The sequence below is a fragment of the Aotus nancymaae genome, unplaced genomic scaffold (genome assembly GCF_030222135.1).
Source record: "Aotus nancymaae isolate 86718 unplaced genomic scaffold, 86718_ANA_hifiasm-v0.15.2.pri h1tg000003l, whole genome shotgun sequence".
In the NCBI taxonomy this organism is placed as follows: Eukaryota; Metazoa; Chordata; class Mammalia; order Primates; family Aotidae; genus Aotus; species Aotus nancymaae.
In genome coordinates, this window is record NW_026988414.1 from 6,353,033 (window position 1) to 6,374,754 (window position 21,722).

General features: G+C 41.9%; 1 protein-coding gene across 4 annotated transcripts in view; it reads left to right on the forward strand.

Moving 5' to 3' along the window:
- Nucleotides 1-677: 677 nt before the first annotated feature.
- MAPKAP1 (MAPK associated protein 1) overlaps nt 678-21,722 on the forward strand; it is a 273,338-nt gene continuing 252,293 nt past the window's right edge. For all 4 annotated transcript variants that reach the window (XM_064377972.1, XM_012458134.2, XM_064377978.1 and 1 more), the window contains exon 1: nt 678-918. The gene's annotated coding sequence lies outside the window, so the exon portion shown is untranslated. The remainder of the gene's footprint in view (nt 919-21,722) is intronic.

The following is a 21,722-nucleotide window of genomic DNA, read 5'->3' on the forward strand; positions in this document are numbered from 1 at the left end:
GTGAGAGAGAAAGAGAGCAGCGTGAGACACTTAACTTCTGCCTGTGCCAGTCCCCCTGCATCTCATGGAAATCTCCCAGCAGGACTTGAGGAAGATTATTATCACCGCCATATTACAGGTATTTTAAGAGAAATAACTAACATTGACTACATGTTTATTATGTGTCAGGCACTGTGCTGGGTGTTTTTCAAGCATCATCCCATTTGATTCCCACAGCAATATACTCTGAAGTTGAAACTATTGCTCTTGATGGGAAAACCCGAGGCTCAGAGAGGAGAGGTGTCACGTCCTAGGACACACAGCAAGTTATAAGAGCTGGCATATTTGAACCTAGGTCTTTCTGATACAGAGGCTAAGCTGCCTCATCACTCATTTCTGGACGAACTAAAGGCTTTTCTCCGTGGAAATGGGGAGAAAGAAGATTCGATGGAGAAGCCTAACACTGATTTCTGCTAAAGGCAAGTCCAGGCACTGGCGCATCTTGCCAGAATTCAGTCTCCGACCCAGGCCTTTCCCTGCACTGGAGAAGCGACGCGCATGCGCCCGGCCTCCCTCCCGGCTCCGCCCCGCGGGAAGCCGTGGCTCCTTGCTTTCAGCTCTGGGGCTTGCGCACTACGTCCCTAGCCAGAGGCTCCTTCCCGGTCGGGGACTTCCGGAGCGCCGGGGTGTGGTTCCGGGTCGTGTGCGGCTTCGGGTAGTAGGGCTGCTGCTCGGCCGGCCGGCGGCGGCGGCGAGCACCACGGGCATGAGGGCGAACCTGGGAAGCGGCAGCTGAGCGGGCCGGAAGGAGCGCCGGTCCCCGTGGATCCCGAGAGTGCAGAGCTCGGGGCAGGGGCCGGGAGGCGTGGGGGAGCCGGGCCCTCCCCTCAGGAACGTGTCCCGGGGCCGACCCGGCCCGTAGTGTGGAAGCAGCTTCAGGTAAAGGTTGCCCCAGCCGCCAGCTCCCCGCTCGCCCGTCAGCCCACCAGCTTGCCCACGTGGCGACCCTCTCACCTCTCCGGTTTCGGCGCTGCTTAGCGGGCCGCCTACCGGGCCCCTGCTCAGGTGGCCCGGGAGCATCCGTTTCCTGGCCTTTACCAGAACTGGGGGCTGTCAGGAGTCTGAGGCGGGTGTGTGATTTAGGGGAAGGGAAGCCCGTGGACCTGGAGTGTTAGAGAGTAGCGGAGGGCGGGGGGAGAGGGTGCAGTTGGCTCCGGCAGTTTCTGGTCTTGCACTTGGCAATATCTAGGTGCCCTGGTCTTCATAATGTGAAAATCAAGGTTTTCAAGCATTGCCTGTGTGGTCCTTTTTCCTTGTGTCCCTTTTCCCCATCGCCCTAAAGGGGTTAATAGCCTGGCAGCTACAGTGCTGCTGAACTTTGATTCAGTTCTTTGTTTATGGGAGTGGCAAGGAGTCCTTTAGATTTGTTTAAGGCTGGGGGAAAAAAAAGAGCTTGTAGTGTAAACAAGAGTATGACTTTAACCAGAGACCCCCAAATCAACCCAGAAATTGGTTAAAACTTCCTTTTGAATGAGTGAAAAGTAACTTTTGAAGCCCACCACAGTTTCTGGCACTGTGCAAAGCACCATGTTGTTAAAATCCAAATCGGCAAAGTTCAAAACTTTCTCAGGTGTGAACAGTCAAACGGAGACACATCGGTTTAAAAAAAGCAGCGTTCTCATTCTCTTGACAAGCAGAAGGGGTGGATTCCTAATGTTAAAACCCACTTGAGCAGAAAAGGAGGTACCGTGTTTTATTCTTTATATTTTATGAGCCCACACAAGGTGCCTAGTAAACACTGAAAGAGTTCTCGATGAAGCAATAATTGTTTTCATGTTTTTCAGTTCACACACCTGCGGGATGTGGAGCATGCTGGTAGCCCTTTCCCATTCAGCTGAGTGCTCATGCCTACCTTAAATACTGTGTGTACCAGACTGCAATTATATTCCCTTACATCTTGGAATCTGGCTCCTGGTTACCTTCCCAGTTATGCTTGAAAAGATCTCCTTTTTTGAGACGGAGTGTAGCTCTTGTTGCCAGGCTGGAGTGCAATGGCGCGATCTAAGCTCACTGCAGCCTCCGTCTCCTGGGTTCAAGCTATTCTCCTGCCTCAGCCTCTCGAGTAGCTGGTACAGGCGTGCACCACCACGCCTGGCTAATTTTGTATTTTTAGTAGAGATGAGGTTTCTCCATATTGGTCAACCTGGTCTCAAACTCCCAACTTCAGGTGGTCCGCCTCGGCCTCCCAGTGTTGGGATTACAGGCGTGAACCACCGTGCCTGGCCAAGGTCTCCTTCTTTAATTACCCCACCCTGATCCATTACTCTAAATAAGTAGGATCTCAGTCACTTTTGTTCTTTCCTGTTCCATTGATTTTTTTTTAGGACATTCTCCCTACCCTGCCTAGGTTTCCCCTTTTCTCTATCTATCAAGACGCTTCCCACGGCTCAGCTGAAGTTGGCTTCTCCCAACCAATTCCCGACAACTCCAGCTGGAAATGATTTTCCTCTAGAATTCTATAAGCACTCGTTTTATCTACAATTATTTAATTTAGTAAATGTTTACTAAGTATGTATATATATGCCAGGTACCATGCTAGACAATATAGAGATAAATAAGATTCAGTCCTTGCTTCCAGGGAGCTCAATGTAGTGAAACAGAGATAAGGGAAATTAATAATTCTAACACAGTGATAAGTACATTGTGTGAGAGTTCTTGTTGAGACAGTGGTAGTCCAGGAGGGGAATGGGATGTGGCCAGGTAATGCTTCATAATTTGAGGTAAACTAAACTTTGAGTATTTACTATGTATTGGGTATTATATAGGGGTTTCTATTGTTTAATCATTTTAACCTCAATTTACAGATTAGGAAGACTCAATAAATTACACAGCTGGTACCAGACAGAGCCAGGATTCAAAGCCAGGTCTGTCTGATGCCTAAATCTGTGCTTTTTCCATTACATGCCATGCCTTTTTCTCACACTCTCTCTCTCTTTATGCAAGTAAATATTGAAACAAAAAAGTATACAGGACGAAACATATGAATGTTAAAATGAATGGTACAGAAATCTTTTAAATGCAAAGGCTGTGCTGTTCCAAGGCAAGGAGATGGCAGGTGGATTAGCTCAGCTTTGAATATGAGCAGAGAAGACAGTATAGAAAATAAGCATGGACTCTGGATTCAATTCCTGGTCCCTGTTCTTACGGGATATGTGACCTTTGACACATAACTCCAAGCATCATTTTCTTCAGCTAGGGGTTGGGTTAGGGAATAATACCACATGGAGTGTTGTGAATATTTATTGAACTAATGGGGATAGAGGGCCTGGTGTATGGTAGAGTCCCCCAAAATAAATAGCTATAAGATACAAAAGTGTAATGCTTGAGGCATGGTTTTAGCGTGGTGAATGAGTTTACAGCCTGAGTCAAGCAAGTCATTGCTTCTTTTAGCAGGGTACAACGATGGAAAGTTGGAGGGGCAGTAGGGGTCAGAGTTAGTGAGGGCTGAGTACCAGGCAAAAGAGGTAAATTCCAGTTTCTGCTAATAACTTTTCCAGTTAATAAACACTTCGAGGATCTATGATTCATTTCAGTAGTGCCAGGCAAAATGTTAGACCTTGGGGATACAAAGAGAAATCAAATTGGGTCCCTATCCTGAGGTCATTGACATTCTAGTAGAGGAGATGTGTGTGTGTGGGTGAACTATAATAAAGTACTTTGGGTTCTAAGGTAGAAGTCCTGAGGGGTCCCACAGAGCACTGCGAAGGGAACACTGATGATAGTGTGTAATGAGTAGTTACTCTGCCAGCATGATGTTAAACGCTGTATCTCATTTTTTTCTTGTATGAAAAGGTGTTAGTAGCATCCTGATTTTGCCAATGATGAAACTGGGGCACAGAGACCTTGAATAACTTCTTTAGTTGATGCTACTGGTGGAGCTGTAAGAAAGAGGGGATTATCTGCTAAACACGGGGACCTGCACTCTTCATTACTCCGCCATGTTCCTTGTTCTTTGTGATGTGGATGGGGACCCGCTGGAAAGGCTTCAGAGAGAAACTTGCCCTTGAGCTGTAGCTTCAGTGTGCCGGTCACTGTGAGACAGGAGGGATAATGAGGAATGGAGTGGCCTCTGCACTAAAGGGGCTCATAGCCTAATCTATTGAGCTATTTTTCTTTTTTGGCAGGGGAGGTTGTTTTGCTTATTGGCTCATACCTGAAGACTTCAGAAACTTTTGCAGTTGAGTGGATTTATGTGTTTCAGGCTAAGATAATTTGCTAGCAATCTCTTATTCTGATGTACAGGCCTTACTGTTAAGGACACAGTCGTAGATGTTAAATTATTATATGACAAGAACTTCTGTCACATTACTTTTTTTTTTTTCTTAGAGTCCTGCTTTATCACCCAGGGTGAAGTGCAGTGGCACAATCTTGGCTCATTGCAACCTCTGCCTCCTGGGTTGAAGCGATTCTTGTGCCTCAGCCTCCCAAGTAACTGGGATTATAGGCAGGCACCACCACGCCTAGCCAATTTTTGTGTTTTTAGTAGAGACGGGGTTTTGCCATGTAGGCTGGGCTGGTCTCGAACTCTTGACCTCAAGTGATCCACCTGCCCTCGGGCTCTCAAAGTGCTAAGATTACAGGTGTGAGCCACCATGCCTGGCCACATTACATTTTATCCCCATGGGAAGTGCCCTAACTTCGTTTTGGTGAATTTGAAGTTTTTGTGAAGTTTGACTCAGAAGTCAGTGTATTTCAGCTTGTGTTCAATTTAAGAGCCTTAGTGGTTAAATATGTTACCTAAGAGTAACAGCTAATGTGTGATAGAGCCACAAAAAACTGGCCAAAAAAAAGTAAACAAATCTTTATTAAATTACTATTATTAGTTCTATTTGAGTGTCTACCTCAGTAGTCTCCAAGTCTGATGCCTGTTGTGTAGCAGCATGAGTAGGCTAGGCCTTGGTGAACTGGTGAGCACAGACTCAGACTGAAGAGGGCAGTCGCTGCTCAGCTCCACTTGTTGCCATGGGAGGAAGCGGGCCAGTGTCCTTGGATCTTTTGATTTTTTGGGAAAAGATGCTGGAAATCTGGATTTTTATATATATATTTAAATTTGTTTAACTTTTAGAGACAGGGTACCATTCTGTCAGGCTGCAGTGCAATTTCATAGTAATAGCTCACTACAACCTTGAATTCCTGGGCTCAAGTGATTCTCCCGCCTCTGCCCCCACAGTAGCTAGGACTATAGGTGCATGATACCATGTGTAGCTAGTTTTGTTTTTGTTTTTGTTTTTGAGACAGAGTCTTGCTCTTGTTGCCTAGGCTGGAGTGCAATGGCGCGATCTTGGCTCACTGCAACCTCTGCCTCCCAGGTTCAAATGATTCTCATGCCTTAGCCTCCTGAGTAGTTGGGATTACAGGCACCTGCCACCATGCCCAGCTAATTTTTCTATTTTTAGTAGAGATGGAATTTCACCATATTGGCCAGACTGGTCTCTAATTCCTGTCTTCAGACGATCCTCCTGGCTGTAATCCCAGCTCTTTGGGAGGCCGAGGTGGGTGGGTCACCTGAGGTCAGGAGTTTGAGACCAGCCTGACCAACACGGTGAAACCCCATCTTTACTAAAAATACAAAATTAGGGCACATGCCTGTAATCTCAGCTACTTGGGAGGCTGAGGCAGGAGAATTGCTTGAACCTGGGAGGTGGAGGTTGGAATGAACTGAGATCTCACCATTGCACTCCAGCCTGGGCAACAAGAGTGAAACTCTGTCTCAAAAAAAAATAATAATAATCCTCCTGCCACGCTGCCACGGCCTCCCAAATTGTTGGGACTACAGGTGTGAGCCACTGCGTATGGTATATTTTAATGTATTTAGCTTAAAATTTTGCCATTAAAAAATGATGTTGATCAAAACATATTTGCAGTCTGTGTAATTCTAGGCTGCCTGATTGTGAACTCTAACCTACCTGGCTGCTGAAATTTTGGTACTCGCTGTTCAGAGCAAGAAGTACAATACAGTGTTTTATTATTGATTAGAAATCTCATGGTAAATTGCTAGTGTGAGGGAGCATTGTAGCTTCACTGATATTTAACCACTCTTGGAAAGTGGCAAGGTGAATGCTTTCATTGTATAATCAGGCTAAACTATGAATTTGGCTGGCAAGATGACCTTACAAGACTTCTGTTTTGTGCTCTTAGCACTTTAAATGCAACCAGATTTCTTGTCTCTTGGCCCTCTCCACAATACTATGATGTGGTATTGTAAATTTGTTAAATGCTCTTGTATACATTATTTTCTTTAGTCCTGTGAGATAGGCAGTATTACAAAAGGAGTAGTTACCTCTTGAGATGAAGAAATTGGCACCCAGTGAAACACAGCTTAGTAGAAGGTGCAGTTGACTAGAGAGAGACTTGCATCCTAAATATGCTGATACCACTAACGGCCTTTGGATTTTGGTCACATCACTTACAAATCCTTGGATCTTTTTTCCTTTTTGGATAAATAATGAGGAGTGAAATTCAAGTCTTGTTGAGGTCTTTTGAGGATGCCAAGCTTTCTGTTTCTAATTGATATGTTTAAAGTCACACAACCGATTACTGGCAGACTCCAGTGGAGATGACTCAAATCTAGAATGCTGCCCCTCCTCTCTTGCTGGCAGGTCAGGAACCACTACTCAGCCCTTCACCTGTTCTTTATTCATTATTTCCTCAGGGAAAGGCCCTTGATGGGCCAGGTGCTTCCCCAATGCTTGCAGTGCCTATTGACTATATATACTCGAGATTGAAAGGGGCATGGAGACGCCCAGCACGGTGAGAGAAATATGGCCAGGGAGTTCCCAGCCCAAGAGTTTAATTTATTTTTATTTTAATACCCAGCTTCCACAAGGTGAAAATTGAAGAAATATTGGTCTTCTAGATACTTGTTTTCATTCACACTCTATTGTGTAAGGAATAACATAGAATATAAAAATAAAGAGAATAAATTCTGTGCAGTCATTCAAAATTTATTAACTCTAGTTGGCAGCAGTCTAGATATATTGGGAAAATGGATTTAATATAGGCAACACAAAACTTGGACTGAAAGTAGAATACAGTTTTATGTAATTGAAAGTGAGAAAAATGGGAGAAACCACTTAAAAAACAAACCTGAAATTCTAGAAAGAACAAGAAGGTATTAGAATAACTATTGGAATTAAGTTATAGTAATTGCTTGTGAAATAAGTGGAATATTATGTCACATTTATGCCTAAATATATGCAGTGTTAGATTCATAATATCCTATACTTGAGTATACTTTTATGAACATACTTTTATTACTGATGCAAAGTGTACTGAATGTGTAAAACTTCAAGAAAATAACAGTTTTCAGTTCCCTACGGACTCATTTTAAGGTACTATGTTATAAATAAGTACCATTTCAGCAGAGAAATTGGTAGAAAATTGTTTGAAGGAATGGTTTTCTTTTGAAAATAGAGCAAATATTTAATCTGAACTTTAGTTACTGACATAAAGGAGACTAACGAAGAACTGAAGTGCAGACTTCAATCTTAAAGCAATGTGACGTGGGGTTTTGGGCAGACCCACTTGGATTTGATTATTGGGTTTGTCCTTGATTAACTCTGTAAGCTGGACAGTTTGCAAAATGGAGACAGTAATGCCAATCCCGCATAGGCCTTGGTGAGGACTAAATGAAACAATGTGTGTGAGTGCCTAGTCAGTACTCTGATGCTTCTGGAGAGATGCAGGTCCAGGTTGAGCATCCCTACTCAGAGTACTCAAAATCTGGGCCACGTGTGGTGGCTCATTCTGGGCCATGTGTGGTGGCTCATACCTGTAATCCCAGCACTTTCAGAGGCCAAGATGGGCGAATTGCTTGAGCTTGGGAGTTCAAGACCAGTCTGGGCAAAATAACGAGACCCTGTCTCTACAAAAAAACTAAAAAATTAGCCAGGCATGTTGGTGCACACCTGTAGTTCCAGGCTGAGGTGGGAGGATTGCTTGAGCCCAGGGGGTTGAGGCTGCAGTGAACTGTGATCGCACCACTGTACTCTAGCCTGGGCAACAGAGCAAGGCTGTCTCAAAAAAAAAAAAAAATTTCAAAATCCAAAATGTTTCAAAATTCAAAACTTTTTGAATTGACATGATGGCACAAGTAGAAAATTTTACACCTGATCTCGTACAGGTTGCAGTTAAAACTTTATTTCATGCATAGAATTATTAAAAATACTGACTGGGTGAGGGGGCTCATAACTTGTAATCCTGGGAGGCCCAGGTGGGAGGATCGCTTGAGTTTAGGAAAGACTTCGTCTCTACTAAAAATCAAAACAACTGGCTGGGGAGGCTGAGGTGGACAGATCATGAGGTCAAGAGATCGAGACCATCCTGGCCAACATGGTGAAACCCCGTCTCTACTAAAAATACAAAAATTAGCTGGACCTGGTGGTGTGTGCCTGTAGTCTCAGCTACTCAGGAGGCTGAGGCAGGAGAATTGCTTGAATCCGGGAGGCGGAGGTTGCAGTGAGTTGAGATTGTGCCACTGCACTCCAGCCTGGCAACAGAGCGAGACTCTGTCTCAAAAATAATTAATTAAAAAAATCAAAACAATTAGCTTGGCATGGTGGCGTGTGCAAATAGCCCCAACTACTTGGGAGGCCGAGGCAGGACAATTGTTTGAGCCAGGAGGGGGCTGGGGGGAAGCAGTCAAGGCTACAGCCAGCCGTGATTGTGGTCCTGCGCTCCAGCCTGGATGACAGAGGGAGATCCTGCCTCAAAAAAGAAAAAAAAACAAAATTATATAAAATTGCCTTCAGGCTATGTGAGTGAAGTGTATATGAAACATAAGTGAATTGCTTGTTTAGACTTGGGTCTCATTCCCAAGATAGCTCATGATATATATAAAAATATTCCAAAATTTAAAGAAAATTCAAAATCTGAAACACTTCTGGTCCCAAGCCTTTTAGATGAGAGATACTCAACCTCTACCAGCATTCAGGGCATAAGACATTCGAGATGTTAATATAATGTAATAAGCAATGATTCGATGGAGTGGTTGTGAAAGAATGAGACTCATTTTCATGTCTGGATTATGAAATTTGTTAATTTTGGGGTGTGTTTTGTAAATTAGTGCACCTACCTACTGTATTGAGAGAAGGACGTCAGGATGCTGTTTTTAAGGTATTACATGAATTGATCTGCTGAGTAACAAGAAGCACTTCCAAGTGCTTATATTATCTTTTTTTTTTTTTTTTAAAAGATGGAATCTCACTCTTTTGCCCAGGCTGGAGTGCAATGGCGTGATCTCAGCTCACTGCAACCTCTGGCTCCTGGGTTCAAGCAATTCTCCTGCCTCAGCCTTCTGGGTAGCTGGAATTACAGGCACGTGCCACCATGCCTAGCTAATTTTTTGTATTTTTAGTAGAAACAGGGTTTTCACTATGTTAGTCAGGCTGGTCTCAAACTCCTGACCTCGTGATCCGCCCGCCTCCGCCTCCCAAAGTGCTGGGATTACAGGCATGAGCCACTGCGCCCAGCCTATGTTATCTTTTTTGTGCCTGTAACTGCCCTTTGTTAGAAAAGGGATATTATGTTATCCCCGTCCCCATTTTACAAATGCCAAAGCTGAAGCTTAGAGAAGTAACGTAATTATTAATAAAAATAAAAATATAGAGCTACTAAGCTTAGTGCAGTGGCTCACACCTGTAATCCCAGCACTTTGGAAGGCTAGGGTGGGTGGATCACCTGAGGTCAGGAGTTTGAGACCAGCGAGGCCAATTGTCGAAACCTGGTCTCTACTAAAAACACAAAAATTAGCTGGATGTGGTGGCACGAGCCTGTAGTCCCAGCTACTTGGGAGGCTGAGGCAGGAGAATCACTTGAACCTGGGAGGCAGAGGTTGCAGTGCTCCATCGCACTCCAGCCTGGGCAACAAGAGCGAAACTCCATCTCAAAAAAAAAATGAATCAATAAAAATAAATAGATAAATATATATATATAGAGAGAGAGAGCGCATGCGTGTGAGCATGAGCACGCAAGCTACCAATGATGGCAAAACTAGGACTTCACCTTTGTTTTGACTCAGAGCACTCAAAAGCACTATTATTTTTTTAACCACTTTTCCATGCTCCTCTAGATTTGAATATTGGGACTGACCCTGTCTTGGGACTGTCATTGACTATGGCCATTTGCCTTATTCATTTAAATTTAATGTGTATAGAAAGCTGTTATTAATTATATTGTGAGAGTGTTTGATTACAGGAATGATGTTATGAAGTTTAAGGATTTAGTAAAAACTGTATTACTCATTGATAATAAAACTTGGTGGTACTGAGTAATCCCAGCTTACTCAGGAGGCCGAGGCAGGAGAATAGCTTAAACCCAAGAGGCAGAGGTTGCAGTGTGCCAAGATCATGCCATTGCACCTCCAGACTGGGCAACAAGAGCAAAACTCTGTCTAAAAAAAAGATTAGTGGTAAGATGGCCACTCATATTGTTAGTAGGAATGTAAATTAGTAAAACTTTTCTGGAAAGCACTTTGGCAGTATTTATCACAAGCTTTTTAAAAAAGTCATGCATGCCTTTTGAGCTTGTAATTCCATTTCTAGGAATCTTTAATAAAGAAGTCAGAGACGTTGAAAGATATTCATGTTCAAAGATGTTCACTGCAGCAGTATTATAGCAAAAATTAGAACCTTAATGTTCAATAAAAATTAGAGAAATCATGGAAAATTAATAGAATGGAAATAACATGCAGTCATCTTAGATGTTTCAGAATTTTAGTGACATACTAATATGCTCACCATATAATAAGTGAAAAAAGGATATGACTGTAAAGTGTGATCTCAATTATGTCAAACATGTATACAAAGAAAAGAAATAGGTGGTGAGATTATAGGACTTTATATTTTTCTCAGTTTTAGAAATGTTCTTTTTAATTATTTTTAAAGAAATCATAGTTTAAAATTGATATTAACAAATATGAGTAGAGCCAGTGACCATTATTTTAACCAATAGAGTTTTCATTAATGCAGGTAATTGTGAAGTTATAAATGGATTGTGTTTTCAAGTTAGTTTTCACCTCACTTATTTTGCACTCAGAACATGGTTTTGTATGTCCTGACATTAATGATGTTACTATTTCCAGGGAAGTCTTCTTTTCCCCCAAAAAGTCCTATTTAACAGTATTCTGGAAGAAGAGTTGTATTTGTAATGGTGGTATCATTGTCCCAGTGCTACCTCACCGCTTCAGTGGCCACAGGGACAGTGAGTAGGCCTGTGACATCCCTGTGTTTACTTTTAGAGGGAGTCCACTCCTATCTCTGTGGAGTTGAGGTTGGCCTTTGGTAGATAGCGATTGTGAGTTGAATGCTTATGTATTGGGAAGTGATTTTTTGGTATGGAAAATTATAAGTGTGTTAAAAAGGTAAACTGAGTTTTTTTTTTTTTTTTTTTTTAAGAGTTTATTTGCACAAATAGCATTCATGAATTGGGCAGCTTCAAATCAGAAGTGATTCAGGGGCTCCATTGAGGGAAAGTAAGCAGGGAGGCTTTTGTAGGAAGATTGTGGAAGTAAAACAGAGGAAAGATTTGATTGGTTATACAGTTGATCTCTACCACTGGGAAGTCCGCAGTTATATAATTATAAGTTTGTTGGCTGCTTCTGACTAGCTAAGCTTAAGTTCTTTTTTTTTTCATATGTACATTTATAAGACATACCTCAAGTTAAGTTTTGCTTATGTTTGCAAATCCAGCAAGGTTAAGGTAATTTATAAGACTAACTAGTTTTGTCTGCTCAGGGATTTTTCCGGCTAGGTTTGATTTTTTTGTTTTGTTGTTGTTGTTTTATTTTTGTTTGTTTGTTTGTTTTTTTCCTTGAGACAGGGTTCTCGCTCTGTTGCCCAGGCTGGAGTGTAGCAGCATTATCACTGCCTCAACTTCCTGGACTTCAGTGATCCTCCCACCTCAACCTCCCGAGTAGCTGGGGCTAGAGACATGCACTACCTTGCCGACTACATTTTGTATTTTTAGTATGGATGGGATTTTACTGTGTTGCCCAGGCTGGTCTTGAGCCCTAAGCTCAAGGAATCTGCCTGTCTGGGCCTCCCAAAGTGTTGGGAGTATAGGTGTGAATTACTGCACCTGGCCAGGCCTGGTCTGTTTTAATTTAACAAATGTGAATCTCTATCTCACTTTTTTTTTTTTTGGTGAGAAAAAGATTGAAGATTAAATTTGTTTGGATTTTAATTTTTCTGATAGTAGTAAAAATATGAGTGTTAAAATATTATGATGGATTGTTGCCTTTTCTCTTTTTGAATTATCATGTACTTTATAATTGAAATAGTTTCAGACCGGGTGCAGTGATTTACGCCTGTAATTCCAGAACTTTGGGAGGCCGAGGCAGACAGATCACCTGAGGTCAGGAGTTTGAGATCAGCGTGACCAACATCCCATCTCTACTAAAAATACAAAATTAGCCAGGTATGGTGGCACATGCCTGTAATCCTAGCTACCCGGGAGGCTGAGGCAGGAGAATCGCTTGAACTCGGGAGGCAGAGGTTATGGTGAGCCGAGGTCGTGCTATTGCACTACAGCCTGGGCAACAAGAGCAAAACTCTGTCTCAAAAAAAAAAAATTAGTTTCAATGTGTACAGTTCAGTGTGATGGCTAGTTAGGTTTGTGTTTTTTCAAATATGCATGCTAATTCTCTTATGTACAATATAAAAAACATGCAAAAAAATTACCAAAGTATTTGAGCATATTTAAATTAGGAAAATATCAGGCAAGATGTTTCTTTTGTAAACTACTTCTGTCCAAAGCATTCTGTATATTATCAGAATGAAAAATGACAGCACTTTGTCATCTGTTCAAATTGATATTGCACTCTTTGCAATGACAGCTGAAAAGGCCCACAGGTGCCATATAAAGAGGTGACCATGTTGTCATATTTCATTTCGGCATCCCTCTGCAAAGCCATAATTACCTAATTAGGTTGTTAATTAGGAGATTAGCATTTCACTATATTGATAGAATGCTCTTTACCGGCGTGGGGCGAGATACAGATTTGTCTGCCCTAATTTATAATCTCTGCCTGTTTTGTACTTATTTAGTTGCATAAGATGGTGGTATAGGATAATTCAGTTTACCTGGGAAACAGTTTACAAGCTAACGAAGCTTTGATCACTGGATTAAAGTTACTGAGTTAAAATGTGGACACATACCCAAAATTAAAATAAAAATTCCAAGTTGGTATAACTTGTATTATTGTTAACACAGGCAACAAACACAGTAAAAATTCACATTGTTGGTATAAAAAAAATTCAAAATATAAAAACTTAAGTCTGAACCGTGATAGAGATTTATGTATCCTAAACGAGGCAAAGGAAATTATTTTAATTTTCTTCAATAACAGACCTCTGCCATTTATACTTGGGACTTCTGAGGATGTGTTAAATGTTTTGAATGTATTTAAGAAACTGATGCTTGGTTAATAACTTCAGAACAAATATATTCAGTCTTCATTTTAGACTTCCTTAGATAGTCATGCCTCAGGGTTTGTTTCATTTGTACCTTCTGTCCATTAGTCTGTGCTTGGAACATTCTCTTCCCACATTCTCTTTGCAGTGCTGAGTGCTTATGGAATTCGAAGTATTTCACAATAACCTTCACTTGGTGAGCTATTTGGAGTAAGCACAGTTTCTATAAAGTGTGTCTAACGTTCTTTTGGGAGAGAGGGGCACGGGAAGAATGATTTCTATATATTTTCTCTGTAGTGTTTGTAATTTGCATTATGCATACTTTCCTGCCTTTTTTCGTTAAGGAAATTAAGGTGCAGAACAATGTTAAGAGCACCATTCCCGCTGAGGTAGTAGTTTAGCTTCTTTTGTTCATATTGGTATTAGCATTCAAATTGTAGTAAATGCATGTGTGCTTTAAGTCCCTTTTCCCTACAGTTTTGAAGAATTGCATTTGTTTTTTAGCTGTAATTTTTTTTAAAAAATTATTTTTTTGAAATGGCATCTTTCTCTCTTTCCCAGGCTGGAGTGCAGTGGCGCCATCTTGGCTCACTGAAACCTCAGCCTCCTGGCTTCAAGCAATTCTCCTACCTCAGCCTTCCAAGTAGCTGGGATTACAGGTGCGTGCCGCCACGCCTGGCTAATTTTTGTATTTTAGTAGAGATGGAGTTTCACCATGTTGGCCAGGCTGGTCTCGAACTCCTGACCTCAGGTTATCTCCCCACCTCGGCCTCCCAAGGTGCTGGGATTACAAGCATGAGCCACCTCCCCTGACCTAAAAATTTTTTTTTTTTTTTTTTTGAGACGGAGTTTCGCTCTTGTTACCCAGGCTGGAGTGCGATGGCACGATCTCGGCTCACCACAACCTCCGCCTCCTGGGTTCAGGCAATTCTCCTGCCTCAGCCTCCTGAGTAGCTGGGATTACAGGCACGCGCCACCGTGCCCAGCTAATTTTTTGTATCTTTAGTAGAGACGGGGTTTGACCTTGTTGACCAGGATGGTCTCGATCTCTTGACCTCATGATCCACCCGCCTCGGCCTCCCAAAGTGCTGGGATTACAGGCGTGAGCCACCATGTCTGGCCAAATATATATTTATGTTAAGAAAATAGGCTGAGCATGGTGACTCATGCCTGTAATTTCAGCACTTTGGGAGGCTGAGACAGATGGATCACTTGAGGTCGGGAGTTCAAAACCAGCCTGGCCAACATGGTGAAACCCCATCTCTACTAAAAATACAAAAATTAGCTGGATGTGGTGGCGCATGCCTGTAATCCCAGCAACTCAGGAGGCTGAGGCAGGAGAATCACTTGAACCTGGGAGGCAGAGGTTGCAGTGAGCTGAGATCCTGCCACTGCACTCTAGCCTGGGTGACAGAGAGAGACTTTATCTTAAAAAAAAAAAAAAAAAAAAGAAAAAAGAAAATAAGGCTGGGCATGATGGCTCATGCCTGTAATCCTAGCACTTTGGGAGGCTGAGGCAGTTGGATCACTAGAGGTCAGGATTTCGAAACCAGCCTGACCGACATGGTGAAAACCCATCTCTACTAAAAATTCAAAAATTAGCTGGGCCGTGGTGACGTGTGCCTGTAATCCCAGCTACTTGGGAGGCTGAGTCAGGAGAATCATTTGAACACCTGGGAGGCAGAGGTTGCAGTGGTCCAAGATTGCGCCACTACACTCCAGCCTGGGCACAGAGTGAGACCGTCTCAAAACACACACACACACACACACACACACACACACACACAAGCTTCCATTAGTTTAGCGTTTTACTTAGTTGTAATGATTCATTTATTCAGTCAGTATATACTGAATCTATATTAGTCACAGTCATTTGTGTGGGAATTGACCAATGAAATCTACAGACACAGTCCCTACTCTCATGAACTTGCATTCTAGAAAGGGAAAGGACAGCATAGATGGAGCAGTAGAACCTAAGCTTGAAGCGTTATAGTAATGAGAGTCAAGGTGAGTATGGAAGAGTATCTATTCTGGACTTAATAAAGTCAAATCTTCCTGGGGGCAGGTGATATCTAAATTGTGATAAGTGTGAAAGAAAAAGGGAAGTCTAAGCCAGGTGACAAGACAGAGAAAATTTCCAGAGAGAAGAAGTGTATTTTCAAAACTTGAGAAGAAAACAAAGTTCACTGAGGCTGGAGTAGAAAGAACTGATGGGACATGTGTGAGATGGCACTGCAGATATAGGAAAGGTTTGATCATGTTAAGGAGTTGGGAGAGTCATTGAAAGATTTTAAGACAAGTTAGGAGACAATTACAGTAGCCTAGGTGTGAGACATGGTGACTTGGATTAGGGTTTCTGTTTAGAGACAAGCTCTCTCTCACCCAGGCTGAAACGTGGTGGTGTGATCACAGCCCACTGTAGCCTTGACTTCCTGACCTCCAGCAGTCCTCTCACTTCAGCCTCCTGAGTAGCTTGGACTACAGGCACACACCACCACTCCCAGTTAATTTAAAAATTTTTTTGATAGACAGGATTGCCCAAGCGGCTCTTGAACTCCTGGTCTCAAGTGATCCTTCTGCCGTGACCCTCCAAAGCACTGGGATTACAGGCATGAGCCACTGTACCCAGCTGAATTAGGTTATTGAGATGAAGAGAAGTGGGTGAAATCTAAGAAGAGATGAGTTAGGATGCAGAGGATGGGTAATTAAATGGCTCTGGGCTTCATAGAAGGGAGTCAAGGATCCTGGTTTGGACATTCTATATGTTTTTAAATTTTATTTAAGTTTGAGAATATGTGTTTAAGTATATCATAGATAAGGGGTCCATGAGTCTTATTTTCCAAATAAGACCCCAAAATGTATAGTACTAGCAACTAGTTTTCTTTTTTTTTTTTGAGACGGAGTTTCGCTCTTGTTACCCAGGCTGGAGTGCAATGGCGTGATCTCCGCTCACCGCAACCTCCGCCTCCTGGGTTCAGGCAATTCTCCTGCCTCAGCCTCCCGAGTAGCTGGGACTACAGGTGCACGCCACTATGCCCAGCTAATTTTTATATTTTTAGTAGAGACGGGGTTTCACCATGTTGACCAGGATGGTCTCGATCTCTTGACCTTGTGATCCACCCGCCTCGGCCTCCCAAAGTGCTGGGATTATAGGCGTGAGCCACCATGCCTGGCCGCAACTAATTTTCTCTTTATGTGAATTGGGAAGGATACAAACATTTGAGTGTCACTTTTGGGCCCTACTGTGGAACAGTAGCTTTGTGAGGTAATGAGAAACACTGAGGTTCAGAGAAATTGTGACCGTCCCAATTTTCTTAGCAACTGAGTGGTGGAATATGGTGTACACCCAGCTCTCCTAATTCTTTGTGGTTTCTACCATGCCATGTTGCCTTTCTTGTTTTATTTCCTTCAGCTTGTTTATTCCAAAGTGAAGAGAATTACTCTCCAAGTAGCAGTAGCTCAGTAGGCTGCTGACAGACGCATTGTTAGCAGTGGCTTCTCGGCCAATCCCCTGGTGTGGATTAGAATGTTGTCTGGTGCTCTGGTAGGAGAAGCTGCTCCAGTGCATGGGGGATTTGCTTCAGCAAAGCCAGAAGTTCTCCTGGGATTTCTGGTACTAGGATTAATCCCCTTCAATTAGAAATGTAGGTTAGCTACCTTTAGAAAGGTCACTAAGGTATATCACAGTTCTCTTTTCCCCAGAGGAAAAGACTTGGAAACTCCCATTTTGGAGTTTGAGGAATTTGAGGAATTTGATGTCTATTTGATGTAATCAACTTATATTACAAATTAAATGTTTATGATTTACTGTGGCCGATTCTGCTTAGTAGGTACTTTGTTGGTATCCTGGTGTTGGAATCACTTGAATTAGAAGAGATCTAGGATGTAGCATGGATTCTCGTCTTCCTGGGTTTCTATACCCTTTTTTTTTTTTAATTGAGATGTCATTCGCATACTATAAAATTAACCTCTCTAAAATGTACAATTTAATGGTTCTTAGGATATTCACAAAGTTGTATAACTGTCACTATTAACTAATTCCAGAACATTTTTGTCACTTCAAAAAGAAATCTCATATTCATTAGCAGTCAACTCCTCACTTTTCCTCCTCCTGCTACTGGCAACCCATTAATCTACTTTCTGTCTCTATGGATTTGCCTGTTCTGAACCTTTCATCTACAAGGAATTACACAGTTTGTGGCCTTTGATGTAGTATAATGCTTTCAAGGTTCATCTACGTTGTAGCATGGATCAGTACTTCATTCCTTTTTATTGCCAAATAATATTCCGTTGTATATCTATACCACATTTTGTTTGTCTGTTCATCAGTTGATGGACATTTGGGTTATTTCTACCTTTTGGTTATTATGAATACTACTATGAACATTTGTATAGAAATTTTCATGTGAACATATGTTTTTAGTTCTCTTGGATGTATTCCTAGGAATGGAGTTGCTGGGTCATGGTAATGCTTTGTTTAACATTTTGAGAAACTGCTAAGCTGTTTTCCAAAGCAGTTGCATTATTTTACATTTTCTCCAACAATGTATAAGGTCAGCCTCCTTTCAGCTTGTAGTCTCCTCAGTCTCTGCTCTAGGCTGGAAGCAACTCTAGGCTCTAGGAATTCCACAAGCCTTTTGTTTAAATAGGCGGGTAGTTATCCATTTTTCTCTGTTCAGCCAGGTTCATTCTACTAGCATATGTGTACCAGGCCATATATATTGGGCATTAGTGATAGGAAGTCAAATGCCCTTTCCTCTTTACAGTCCAGCAGTGGAACTTCTTACTAGGAAATGCGAGGTGAAGGGGAAAACCAGTGAAGAAAGTAATAGCTTATAAATTCATGAATTTATACAGCATGGATAGCTAACTTTAGGATCCAGCCAAAGATTGACTTTTTTTTTTCAGCTTTTGTATTTTTCTTTTTTCTCCAGGCTACCCTTTAACTATTGCTGTTCCTTGGTTTTATCCCCAGGTTACTATTCTTCTTACGTATTTTCCCTGGGCAAAATTCACATCTTTGGATTTACCTGTCACTTACGTGTTGATGTCTCCCAAGTCCGCCCAGACCTTTCTCCTGGGCTCTCAGGTTTGTGTTTTGATGGATCTCTGTTTGGGTAATCCATAGACATCTGAAGCTCATTGTGTCTGAAACGTAACTCCTCATCTCCCCACTACCTGATAATCTGTTTCTGCTTTTGAGTTTATGGTTTTATTTGTTGGCACTATCATGCAAGTCATAAACTTTTCCCCTCTTAATCCTCCACATCCACTCATTCACCAGGTTTACCAGTTTTTATCTCTTATTTTGTGACTGTTTTCTTGATTTTGTACAACCATCTTTCACTGCCTTCAGATTTCATCATCTCTGGGCTATAGTCACAGCTTTGTAACTAGTCTTCTATTTTGTCTATCACATTAATCTATACAACTGTCAGAGCAGTCTCTCTATAAGCTAGTCAGCAGCTTTGAACTCCATGTAATTTTAGTTACTAAATACATGTTGTTCTGCTGTTTCTTGCTTCAGTGCCTTGTCTGATGCTGTGTCTTCAACCTCGAATGTTGCCTTCTGCCCCCACTTCTACCCTTCCAATTTCTCATCTTTGAATATTCATCTTAGACCAGGGAATAATAGCAATAATAATAATAGTGAACAGTTGTAATTATGCTTACCATGGATCAGGCACTGAAGCACATAACATGTGTTCATTCATTCAGTCCTCACAACAATCCTATTAGGTAGGCACTAAACTTACTCCCATTTACAGATGAGGAAATGGAGACACAGAAGTTGTTACTTTCTTAAGGTCCCACCATGAGTGGCCAGGTCTAGGTTTGAAGCCAACCAGTCCGAAGATTGCTGTCAGCTTTTGCTACCCACCCTTTCTCAACTTCTGCCGTTCCCTTGGCTTCCCCACTGCAAAGGATACTTATCTTTTCTTTGCTTCTGTAATAACTCACACATGGCCTGATGTTTTAAGCCTTTCTGAAATTTCTGATCAAGGAGCCAGCATTATAGATTATTTAATTGCTAGTTCTCTCTTTTTTTTAACTATTAAGGTGACTAAGCTGGAAATGACCACTTCCATTACTGTGATTTTAGTCTTCTCTGTGAAGCCTTGTCTGAGTATCCAGTCTCATTTAGGTATTTTTTCTTTGTGTCTCCATAGTACATCGTATTTTTGAGATGGAGTTTTGCTCTTGTAGCCTAGGCTAGAGTACAATGGCCTGATATAGGCTCACTGCAACCTCTGCCCTTTGGGTTCAAGCAATTCTCTTGCCTCAGCCTCCTGAGTAGCTGGGATTATAGGCGCCCACCACAATGCCCGGCTAATATTATTTCTTCTAGTAGAGATAGGGTTTCACCATGTTGGCCAGGCTGGCCTTGAACTTCTGACCTCAGGTAATCTGTCCGCCTCAGCCTCCCAAAGTGCTGGGATTACAGGTGTGAGACACCATGCCTGGTCTGCTCTTGTTCTTTATTGTGGCCATTTGTATACTTGTCACTATCCCCTTGTTTAACTGCAAGCCTCTTGGGAATAGGGACTATGACTAGCACTTTATACGCCTAACTCTCAGCATGTAGTAGGTATTCGTGCTTATTGAATGAACTGATAAGTCTCTGTACCCATACCTAGACCTTTGTGTAAGGAGTGGAGTAAGAAGATTAAGATGAAGTGAGCTTAAGCTGGAAATGTGAGACAGCATATTGTCATGATTTGGAGCAAGGTTCTGGACCCAGGTGTGGCCTTGAGCAAGTTTGTGCCTGTTTACTGATTTATAGAACGTGAAGAATAATAGAATCTGTCTCATAGTTTTGTGAATGGCAAAAGTGCCTTTATTTTGTTTTTAAGAGATGAGGGTCTTACAGTTGGCTAATTTTTGTATTTTTTTGTAGAGATGGGGTTTTTCCATGTTGCCCAGGCTGGTCTTGAACTTGTGAGCTCAAGCAATCTGCCCACCTCTGCCTCCCAAAGTGCTGGGATTACAGGCGTGAGCCACCGTGCCTGGGCTGAGACTTGATTATTAGATTTAAATTGTATGTTGTGAAACATTCCCACTCTAACTATAGTATTATAAGTAGAACGAAGCCAGTTCTGTTGCATTATCCTCATGTTTGGTACACCGTGGTGATTTAAAAAATGAGGTGGTCTAGCTGGGCATGGTGGTTTGTGCCTATAATCACAGCACTTTAAGAGGCTGAGGCGAGCAGATCACCTGAGTTCAAGAATTCGAGACCAGCTTGGCCAATATGTTGAAACCCTGTCTGTACTAAAAATACAAAATTAGTAGGGTGTGATTGCGGGCGCCTGTAATCCCAGTTACTTAGGAGGTAAAGGTAGGAGAATCGCTTGAACCTGGGAGGCAGAGGTTGCAGTGAGCCAAGATTGCACCATTGCACTCTAGCCTGGGCGACAGCAAAACTCCATCTCAAAAAAAAAAAAAAAAAAATGAGATAGTCTAGAAGGTTCTGAGAAAATACCTAGCAAAATTAACACAGTTTTGTTAATAATAATAATAGCAATTATCATTTATTGAGATTATGAAAACTCTATTCAAGTGAAAATACAAAGCACCATTCAAAGTCACATAGAAGTAGTTTGAGGATTATCTGCTGGTTTAGATTATCTCATTGCTGCCTTCTATTCATTAGGAGTTGAATTAATGAGTTTGATAGTTGACAGCTTATTTATTTTCCTTCCAAAAAGATATAGCTAGAATAGGAAAAGTCAGTAATATACATCTTAGATTTATATAGTGCTTTTTAACTTTCTGTAAATTTTTTTAAAACAAAGTTTTTAAGACAGGGTCTCACTCTTGCCCAGGCTGAAGTGCAGTGGTTCAGTCATGCTCAGTGTTGTAACCTTGAACTCCTGGGCTTAAGTGATCCTTGCATCTCAGCCTCCTGAGTAGATGGGACTACAAGCATGTGCCCCCACACTTAATTTTAATTTTTTTTTTTTTTTTTTTAGAGACAGGATCTTGCTCTGTTGCCCAGACTGGTCTCAAACTTCTGGCCTCAAGTGATTCTCCTGTCTCTGCCTCTCAAAATGCTGGGATTTATAGGCATGAGCCACTATTTTGTTTTATAGGCCCAGCCTCTATTTTGTTTTATAGCAGCATCGCTGTGAAGTGAGTAATAGGACATATATTATGGCTGTTTCACTGTAGAGGAAACAGAAGCACTGACTCTCCTAAAGTCATCCCAAAGCTAGTTTCTTTAACAGTGACAACTGTTAACTAATCCATAGCAAATATCACTAATCCATACTC